This window comes from Myxocyprinus asiaticus, chromosome 32, assembly GCF_019703515.2.
Source record: "Myxocyprinus asiaticus isolate MX2 ecotype Aquarium Trade chromosome 32, UBuf_Myxa_2, whole genome shotgun sequence".
NCBI classification, from domain to species: Eukaryota; Metazoa; Chordata; class Actinopteri; order Cypriniformes; family Catostomidae; genus Myxocyprinus; species Myxocyprinus asiaticus.
In genome coordinates, this window is record NC_059375.1 from 31,742,324 (window position 1) to 31,748,323 (window position 6,000).

A 6,000-nucleotide genomic window follows, 5' to 3' on the forward strand; every position below is an offset into this window, starting at 1 on the left:
CCACACTAACCATTACTTTGCTTCCATTTGGTGTTTATTTTGAATGGTAGGTTCAGTTGTCATGATTGTTGAATTTCAACTGTCAAAATAAAAGATTGAAAGCATGTATGGTTGTTGCACTTTTATTGTTCTGGCCAATAGCTTCACATTGTTTTAAAAGAGCAATAGTGTATTGGTTAGTATGTATTTATGTAAAATTAAAGTACATCATTCTTTTATCTGCTGAAGTAAAATGTTCACATAATTAAGCATATTGATTCCTGTATAAAACCTGTAATTTGAAGAACAAAAGAACCACAAAAATATGTATACTTATAGGAATATATTGTAAAATTGGTAGACCTTAAGGTGGTTTTAACAAACTTAATGTTATTACATCCCAAGCATTGTAAATGAATTGAAAAGTGTTGCATATTTAATGGATTATTTGATTTTAGAAATTTAAAATTTTCTATGAATTTCTGTGAATATATTGATCACATAAAATAAAACCTTAGATCTGTGAACACACTAACCATAAACTTTTATATAGGGTTAATTACATGTCATTTTACATTATTTTTCTGTATTTAACCAATAGAATCCAGTGCTGTAACAGTGAGATCTCATGGATAAACAGTACATCGTAACAGTTTGTAGGCAGGTCAACCAATATTTAATGGTTATCCACTGTAAATGTATAGGTTAAGAACATTTATTGACAGATTACCTCTGTTGAAAAAATGTAAATAAGATTTAGAACACAGTAAAGTGACTGTTAATTTAAATAATTTTTCTTTATTTTACTTTTAAAAATGTGTACTTTGACAGGCGCATGTTGTAGATTGATTGAATAATTCTATGAAACAACATAATTCTGCTGTTATTTAAAAGATAGCAACCTTCAAATTGTGGGCTTTCATTGTATTTATGCAGTATTTGCTTGATTTTATTACATTGAGAGATGTTTTCTAACAATAAAAATGTGTAATTCTACTAAAATTTGGCCGTATAATAAAGAATATATACAGGGAAAAGCTGTAATTTTACAGTAATTCATTGTTTAAGTATAGTATTTTACTGTAATTTTATGGTAACTGTTTGGCAACTTTTGCTGCTAGATACTTTATGGTTTTTCTTTTTTTTACTTTTTATTTTATTTTATTTTTTACAGTTTAATTGAATAAATATCTGTGTATATATACACTCATCGAACACTTTATTAGTACACCTGTACACCTACTTATTCATGCGATTATCTAATCAGCCAATCATGTGGCAGCAGTACAATGCAGTTAATGTTCACATCAACCATCAGAATGGGGAAAAAATGTGATCTCAGTGATTTCGACCATGGCATCATTTTTTGTTGCCAAACGGGCTGGTTTGAGTATTTCTGTAACTGCTGATCTCCTAGGATTTTCATGCACAACAGTCTCAAGAGTTTACTCAGAATGGTGCCAAAAACAAAAAAAGCATCTAGTGAGCAGCAATTCTGCAAACGGAAATGCCTTGTTGATGAGAGAGTTAAACAGAGAATGGCCAGACTGGTCTGAACTGACAGAAAGGCTATAGTAACTCAGATAACCACTCAATGTAATTTTCAATGTTCAATTGTTGTGGGCAGAACAGCATCTCAGAATGCACAACACATTGAACCTTGAAGTGGATGGGCTACAACAGCAGAAGACCACCATAGTGTTTCTACTAAAACGTGTTCGGTGAGTGTGTATATACAGTATATTTATTTATACTGTATATATACTTTATATACATATGACCAAAGTTCAGCCATGCAACTCTATGTGGCGCAAGCTAATAGGTTCTTTGACTTGTTATCTGTTAGCCAATCATTTTCTCTGAAAACACAATTTGCTCAGGTGGCTTGCTGGGGGTTCCTTCTATCAGCTTTTATGGTAGGGTCTGCTTTGACCGTGACACATAGAAGCGTGTCTTAATAAGATAAGCCTTAGCCAAATCTGTCTGGCACACATCGCTATCTTATGTCATTAGATTAAATAAATCCACACATACAGTAGCTAATTTAAGTCAGTGGTTAAATAACCTCAAGGTTGTCCTAGCTCAGGTACACATTATGAGCTAAGTCACTAGTGTTTAAGCTATTCGGCCAAGCAGGATGAGGCACACATAGAAATTTTGTTCATTAGCATTACACCATTGGTCTGCGGCCTAGGCACAACAAGCGGTGCACATGGCTCTTTGGAGCAGCAGCAGTACATATGTCTTGGCAACAGATCTGCTTCGTTGGGGGTTTGTATTTTGTGTTTATACATTGTGTTTCTGCAGCTTCTCTGCTTTGTTGGGGGATTGTTTATGTCTCATTGTGCAGCTGCATGTCCACATGATAACTCAGTATGTATGTGTTTTTCTAGCAGTAGCAGGTCTCAGTACTTGCTCTGCAGCAACAGCAGCAGCAGCGTAGCAGATCTAGTCCACCAAGACCAATATTGTTTCAATATGTCATACCCTTATTCACATGAGAGATTTGGCATAACTGAAATGACTAAATTTCAGCCATGCAACTCTATGTGGCGCAAGCTGAAAGGTTCTTTGACTTGTTATATGTTAGCCAATCGGCTTGCCCACATGTGACATGTTAAGCCAATCTTTTTGCATGGCTTAAGCTGATCAGTTCTTTGACTTTTTATCGGGTAGCCAATCATCTTGCATTTCTCTCCTTGTCTTTTATTTAAATGGCTGTTTTGCAGTTAAGCTGGTGTCTCTGCAGCGCGCTGCGAGAGTTTTTGTTTTTTCTGAAACCTGCCTCCACCCCAGCTTCCACCTGCCAAGATCTGCTACACCGGGATTGTTTGTTTATTTTTGCAGCAGCATGTAACACATGCTTGATGCAGCATGTCTTGCGATTGGTTTCATTGTTCAGCAGCAGTATGTCCACATGCCAACTCAATATATATGGGTTTTTCATCTCCATACTTGCTCGGCGGCAGCAGTGTAGCAGATCTAGTCCACCAAGACCAATATCCTATTAATATGTCATACCCACATTCACATGCTAAATCTTTCAGAGAGTTAGCAATGATGAAATATATTTAATATTATTTTTCTTTATTTTATTTTTTCTTATAAAGCAAGACAACAAGCACAATTGCAATTGAACTTTTATAGCCAATGATCACCATGCACTTTCGCTGTATGTAGAGAGCAGCTTTTAAAAATTTTCCATGACAATTTTGCCATGCGAGTTCAGAGCAATATGAAGGTGGAAATTTTCAATGTAAAAAAATGAAGGTGTGACTCCATTGGACTGACCAAATTTAAATGTGTGTATGTGTGATTTCTGTCACCACATTTTAGACACCTTTTTACTGACAATAATTGTGCAACTTTATTAAGGTGTAGTCATTCTTTTTTCTTTTTTCTTTTTTTTTTTTTTTTGCTAAACATTTAAACAAAATGAAATAGTAATAGTAGAATAATATATATTTTTTTAAATATTTTTTAAATGACTAACACTCACTTGAGATGATGTCTCTCATATCAGTCTTCACCTTTTCACCTTTCCTTACACTATTATTGCATTGTGCTCGCCATGATGTAAATCATAGCCTGAAGTGATGAGGAAGTATGGTTGTGCAGAGTAGATGGAGGATGTACCTGATAACACCAGAGCCCTGGTTTTGGAGTTTTTTTCTGCGAGAATTTAGATGCAGAGCTATTACCAGCTGCAAAGTATCTTCACCCCAACTACCACATTCCTCTGTTATCACAATTGAGATTAATTTGCATGTGTGCCAGACACAGGATTTTTTTGAATTTATTTATTGCTTTCCAGTGGCAGGAAATTTCCCAAATTTGATGAAAATGTGCACATACTCAATCTTCTATGCATCAGTCATATGGGAGCCATCAGACAAACATAAATTAGAGAAATGCATGGTGAAGGCCTCATTTATAAAAGCAAAAATAATCACAAAACAGTGAGCCCTCAGGGATCTCAAATACAATTTTCATTTGCTTCAGATTCACATTCATTTTTCTCCTCTGTCACTTTCTGTACCTGGTCTCCCTCATCTGGGGACGATCATTAGACTAATTAGCAGGTAATCAATGTTTAATTAAAACGAGGTTGTTAATGAAAATGACTGGTGGTGCAATTTTGGACCGACTCTCTTTGTCACGGCATCCTCATGTGGAATAGGCTTATGGCAAAGCACTTTTAGCACATTCTAACTTTTGATGTAGTTAGACTGAAGTTGAAGCACTCAGTGAATCTTTTTATGTATTGTGACGACTTTTACCAACACGATAATAGTACTCGGTGAAATTTACATGAGAAACAAAGCCTTATTGGTGCATCATTAAATCTGCAAAGGTCAGATGATATTGAGCTCACCTGTTGATGTTTTCATTAGGCAACAAAGCTAAGAGACTATAATTGTGTGAGCTTGGTTGTGAAGATGACTCAGTTACGTCTACCTTTCAAGTCCAGAAAATTAAAAAATAAACCTTTAGATAAAGAGAGAATCATTTTTGTATGCAAATTAATGGCACATTTAATAAACAGAAGCAAGCCTACACTCTTAAGGAGTTCTAAATAGAACTATTAATGTCAGTAAATAACCTTTAAAGAACCATATTTTTTTGAGTATACTGCAGAGCTTTACTGTAAATACTCATACACTGTAACTATTCTTACTACATACCACTAAATAAAGCCTGACAAACCACTTGCAGCTGTGCACGCTATAGAGCTGAGAACTTCAGTCAAGGTTATAAGATGGGCAGGGCAGAGCTGAATGAGTTCTCAGTGATCATATACCCTAATTTGAACAAAGCATAATGAGGGGTTGTAATAAAACATCTGTTTTAGCATAGTTGGTGATTAAAACTGACCTTTGAGTGAGACAGGGAAGTGCTTAACGACTGGAGTGGTATGCAAAAGTGAAAAATTAATGCATTATCAATGTAATTAATGTCTATGGTGGACCTAAAGGCATTATGCAAATTGCACTGAATCTTAATGTCTTCCACATCAAATGTTCTATCTGTTGATTGCCCACATACTTTCCTCATGAAGGTTCTGTGCAACATTAACTCCCCAACCTTGCTAAACTTAGTCCTCGTCATTCGGAACATCTTCAGAACTGTTTAAATGTGATGGAGTGGAAAGGTTGCAGTATAAGTGTAACTACATAAGCTTCATAACCTGAAAATGCCCTGCATTTGCCCAAAGAGTCAGACGTCTAGCAAAAATCGTCTTGTATTATATATTTAGAGTTGCATATCTATTTATTTTAAACATGTTTTACTATTCTGTTCGCCTGCTTCTTAAATCAAAGTTTCAAATTTTTTGCCATTGAATAAAAGTAAAACCACTTTTCTGAATCTGTATGCTTTACATAGCTTGTTGTTTCCAGAAGTGCATGGATTGAAATTGCCCCTGATTTTCTCTTCCCTGTCACATACTTTTCTCTCACTGTTGGTGCATCGATAATGCACGTCAGTACGTGTCATGATTCACTGTTGTTTTGCCTCGTGTTTTGCCCGTCATCTGTTCCCCCAGACTACACTTCCCATAATTCTCCTGCCAGCTGTTCCCTATTGTTCTCACCTGTGTTTAATTTCCTCATTTACCCCTGTGTATATAAGGCCCTGATTTCTACCTGGTTTTGTGAGTTATTGTGTTTTTCTTCCTGTTCCCGTATCAGTTCCCAGCATGGATGTAATATTTGTTTTATTTCTTAGTTCTGCCTAGTGCCAGTGTTTTCCCATGTTATTTTGTACCTTTCTTTATTTCTTTATTAAACTTCTAGATCCAGCTCTCGTGACTTCCTTCCAAACGTTACAGTACGTCAATTAACACAGTTTACGAACCTGCAGGTGGCAAAAAGAATTCAGTCTGACATTTAAGGTAACATAGTTGATGATATTTTTTATTTAGAATATATATGAAAAAAAATAAAAAATAAATAAAAACAATCGTGACAGTGCTAAAGGATTTTTAGACAAGTAAAAACCCTGTAGCAGTACAGTTGTTTT